Source organism: Etheostoma spectabile, unplaced genomic scaffold (genome assembly GCF_008692095.1).
Source record: "Etheostoma spectabile isolate EspeVRDwgs_2016 unplaced genomic scaffold, UIUC_Espe_1.0 scaffold333, whole genome shotgun sequence".
Lineage (NCBI taxonomy): Eukaryota > Metazoa > Chordata > Actinopteri > Perciformes > Percidae > Etheostoma > Etheostoma spectabile.
Window position 1 is genome coordinate 452,390 of NW_022605586.1, and position 5,303 is coordinate 457,692.

General features: G+C 36.6%; 1 protein-coding gene across 1 annotated transcript in view; it reads left to right on the forward strand.

Annotated features, from left to right (window-relative positions):
- The first annotated feature begins 308 nt into the window (after window positions 1–308).
- Window positions 309–5,303, forward strand: part of lcp1 (lymphocyte cytosolic protein 1 (L-plastin)) — a 41,608-nt gene continuing 36,613 nt past the window's right edge. The window contains exon 1 of the mRNA XM_032511199.1: window positions 309–490. The gene's annotated coding sequence lies outside the window, so the exon portion shown is untranslated. The remainder of the gene's footprint in view (window positions 491–5,303) is intronic.

The following is a 5,303-nucleotide window of genomic DNA, read 5'->3' on the forward strand; positions in this document are numbered from 1 at the left end:
ACATAAAAAAATCAGAAAAATCAACAAAAACATCAAAATTGATGGATAAAATCAACAATGATTAAAAAATCTCTGAAAAGAATCTACAATAACATCAAGAAAAGTGTAGAAAAATACCAACAAATTTGGAAAAAAAGGTTTCATTAAGGATTTTGACCCAGAAAAAACTAAAAGTTGTGTGGTCGACGGGATGTCGGTATAACGCGAGGTCAACACACCGTCCCAACCCAGCGCCGCGAGGTCACCTTAACTTGCAGGCAGCGTGCATTGCCATATAAAGACAAAAATGTCTCATTCCTCTTTCTGAAGGGTTCACGTGTCACTTCCTTCCTCATAGCTTTGAATACATGCGTCGTCGCCCTGCTTTTGGAGGCGACCCAGTGCCTGTCAAGCCGCCAGCAGCCAGACAGAAGGACCAGCTGAGGACAAGAAAGAGCCGAAAATAATCCTCCACACACAGAGATCCATCCTTGCCTACCTCACCTCTCAGGTAACCAAGCAACAGGTGTTTCCTGAAGGCAACGGTTTTTATTGCTGTGTGTGTTTTTGTGAAAGAGGGGAAGACAGAGTTGTAATCGCACGCTGTGTTGCATACATCTACTTTTTTATAATCAGGTTACAGTCCAGGTTTTTCCTCTCAAATGGTCCCACTTCATTACAGAACACAAAGCAATAACTTCAAACCTGCATTGCTCACGTTTTAGAGCTCTGTGCAGAATTGATAAAAAAAAAGAATTTCACACTAAAAGTAAGAGGTGAGAGCAGTCACTGTGATTTTTTTATTTTTTTTTATTGCTGTTTGTGTGAAAGAGGGATGCAGTAAAGAACGAGTAAAGGGGAAGACAGAGTGGTTGTAATCACACAGTGTGTTTCCTAAATCTACATTTTTATAACTTAGACTTTATTGTCATTCAGCTGCACATTCACAACATACAGTTGAGCGAGATTTTGTTGCAAGGCTCCAAAAAAAGAAAAGAAACAGAAACAGTATAAATACAAAGTATGTGCAATATAAAATTGAAAATTATTAATTGACCCTGGTAGTTCAGTCCAGGTTTGTGTTACAAATGGTCCCTGTTTCATTAGATTAGATTAGATTCAACTTTATTGTCATTGCAGAGTACAACGACAGTGTGCGTCCAACCAGAAGTGCAAATAACAGCAGAAAAGTGCAATGTGATATTCAAGCATAGACAAGTGGTGCATAGGCGGGACAAGAAATGTATTGCTATATATATATATGTGCGTTTGTGTGTGTGTGTGTAAATATATATATATACATATGTGTGTGTGTGTATGTGTGTATATGTGTGTATATATTTCAATTGCAATATATTTGTATTCATAAATGCAACACAAAACCTAAAACTGTGCATCGCTGACGTTTTTAAAACGTGCACATGTGAGAAGAAAATGATCAAGCAAGATGGCCGTTGAGGCCGTTTGAGGCCGTTTGAGGCCTGCAGCGGAGAGGAAGAAGGAAGTTAAACCACTGCAGCGAGCTGAAAAGGAAGTTTGTGGTTAGCTTCACTTCAACTGCAAAAAAACCTCCAGAAACTCTGACATCATGTCAGGACTGTGAGACACATACATTATACTTTATAATGTATAATGTGAGCATCACAACTGACTAAGGAAGTAAAGTTATGTATTTATTTTTTAACCTTTATTTAACAAGTGTAAGCCCCTATTAACAAAAAAAGAGACACAAACTTCAAAACAGCAATAAAAACTTTGAAAAAAAAACAATAGAAAGAAGGGAGGGAACACTAGGGCGACAAAAGTGACAAAAGTGACAAAAAATTCAAAAAAGCGACAATCTTTGAAAAAATGGCAATGAAAATCTTAGAAAAAAAGACAAACATTAAGAAGAAAAAAAAGACAATAGAAAAGAGAAATGAAGAAAGGCAATAATAGGTTAAAACAAATAACAAAACCTTCAAGAAAAGGTGACAAACACTGGGGGCAGATTAAAAAAATTTTTTAAACACAATATCTTTCTGCATTCTGGTGAATTTTTTTTTAGTGTGACATTTGCAACTTGATGCATCACGTTATGGTGCAAATGTCTTTATTTATGTAAAGACTAGCGCTTCATTTATTTACGATACATTATTCATTCACAAAGAAAATTGGTGTCCTTAAAGGTTGGATTTTCAACATTTTTTGAATTAAGGCAAGAAGATCAATTTCCAAAAGGTGTTTTTTAATCCTCTTTTTAATCAACTTTAGCCTGGGTGTGTAAACTTATTCTAGCCACTGTAAATCCAAATATGAACTGAAACAGCAGAAACAACAATGACACAAGCTAGTTATCATGGACAAATAAGGGAAGGTAGACAAAGCACCTTTTAAATGTCACACTGACTCATTTAACTACAACCAGCTCGAACAAAGACAACCAAAAACAAATGTTCGTTTTTAGCTGCTGAGTTTCAGTTCTGCTCCTGCAGAACAAAGCTGCTGTTTCACTTCAGCCACCATTTAGGGGACATCACTATGCATTATTTTTTATTTATTTTTTAGTAACATAAACATATGTGCCATCTGCGCACGGAACATACAACCTAACATGACGGGGGGAGGTGGAGGATTTGTGCGTTAAGTTGCACAGCAGTTACCATACATGCATCATGCATAAAAAATATAAAGATGCTGTTTGAAGATAAGGAAAAAAACGGTTCTTGAGCAAAAGATTCAACATGACAAAAGGAGGATTTGAGCATTAAGTAAAACAGCAGTTAAACATAAGCACATCATGAACAAAATGATAAAGACACTAATTCTTATTAAAAGAATTCAACCTTATTTTTGCGTTTACATGAAATCAGGTCTTACAGATGACACATAGCTTAATCATTTTGACCAGTTCTTCATAACATATATATTATAATTTAATTTATGTTAATAAAACCTCATAAAGGGCCGTGGGATCTTTAAGTTGAGTGAACAAGTTACTTGGAGGAGGAAGTGAAAGATTATGAAACTGATCCAACAGTTTGAGCAGTATAATCATCTACACACACACACACGCACACACACACACACACACACACACACACACACATACTGAGTTGTCACACACACGCACACACATCCTGAGTTGACACACACACACACACGCGCATACTGAGTTGACACACGCACACACACACACGTACTAAGTTGACACACACACACGCGTACTGAGTAGACACACGCACACACACACACGTACTAAGTTGACACACACACGTAATGATACACACACAAACACACACACGTAATGACACACACACACACACGCATATTGTCACACACACACATACTGACACACACGACGACACACACACACACACACACACATACAATAGTGACACACGCAAACACACTTACACGCACACACACGTACTGAGTTGACACACCCACACGCGTACTGAGTTGACACACGCACACACACACATACTAAGTTGACACATACACACACACTCGTAATAATACACACATACAAACACACACACGTAATGACACACACACACACACACGCACGCATATTGTCACACACACACATACTGACATACACAAACACACACACATACAATATTGACACACACACACACACACATATATACTGACACACACACACACACACACACACACATATACACACACACACTGAGTGAGTCACCACAGATTGAAATAAAAAGCCCTGTGTGTCGTGATCACCTACTTCTCAGAATTGTTTCACTCTTCCTCATTTGCAGCTTTTTGCTTTCCTCAGACAAAAACGGGACGTTAACAGGACGTAATTATGACTGCAGTTAAATTAAATAAAAACACAAAATGTACTAGTGTGGAAGTTATAAACCAACTCTTACACCTTAAATTACAAAACAAATTTATTTGTCATTATAAATGATTCTGATGAATGAATATATAAAAAAATCATTATTAATGTCAATACTGATAGATCATGAAATGCCTAATATCTGCCGATATGTTGGTGGGGCTCTAGTTTCTACATACCTCCAGAGCAATCGTTGATGGCCTTTGTTTTCTGTCTTTATGTTGTCTGTTAGACTTAGACGTAGATTCAGACTTAGACTTAGACAGATTCAACTACACATTCACAATATACAATACAGCGAGATTTCCTTGCAAGGCTCCGAAAAAAGAAAATAAACAGAGTAAGTAAAAAGAGTATAAACAGTATAAATATAAGTATGTGCAATATAAAGTGTGTGCAATATACAAAATTATTAATTATTATAAGACCATTATTACTAGTGCAAATATCAATTGCAGTGAAATGATGATTAATATAAATTTAAAGTTGTCTGTCATGTTGTTTGGCAGTTAGCGTGTGTCTGTGCTGACTGGACAGCTCTATCAATTTTCCGATGTCAAAGTCAGTGAAATTACCTTTTGTTTTTCCATTAAAAATGGCTGCAACTTTACGAAATAGAGGAAAATCATGTACAACGTATCCTGCTGGGCAATAGCCATAGTTCACATGAACGCTCATCGCTAATACCAGGCGTGGTTAAGCCTACGCTTAAGTTTGGCTGGTGCAACCAACGTGAAGTCAATTCTAAAGACTGGTCTAAACAAACAAGCGGTACAAGCGGCTCTTGGAAACTATGTTTTAACCCTTGTGTTGTCTTCTTGTCAAAATTAAAATTCAACACTTTTGTTAACGCTTTTTATCAGTGTTTTTAACTTTTTCCTCACGTTTTTGTCCTTTATTTCAACACTTTTGATGCTTTTTTTTCTTTAGTTTTACAGTTATTTTTGGAATTTATGGTCAATCAACCTAATTCATAGGAAATTATACCTAATGTTTGAGTTAGAAAAGGAGAAATTATGAATTGTTTAGACTAAAATTAAAGGAATGGATGTTGATGAATAATCACAGACTGGAATAAGTCCACTTTTACTTAATACTGTTTCAAAACCACTTTTTTTCAAATGCTATAAAATTGAATAAGTAGAGTAATGAATAATGAATGAAAGTAGAGATTTTTACTTGCTAAAGAGCGTTGTGTGGATTGAGTCAAGTTATTGCTTCTTCCAGTGCAGACGCTTTGCTGCTTGCTCCTGCCTCTGCTTGCATATTTTTGCTGATAATCTGGCTTTTTCTCTGAGAGAAACTATGAGCAGCGGCTCTTGGATACTTATAAATCACTGGACTATACATTTTTTGTAGACATAGTAGGCTATTTCCAAATTTCAACATTTTTCTGCGCGAGCGTGGCCTACCAATAGTTCAAGCCTGTCCTACAGTGACTGTAGCTAAAGCTAATTAGCAGCAAGATGCCTCCTTT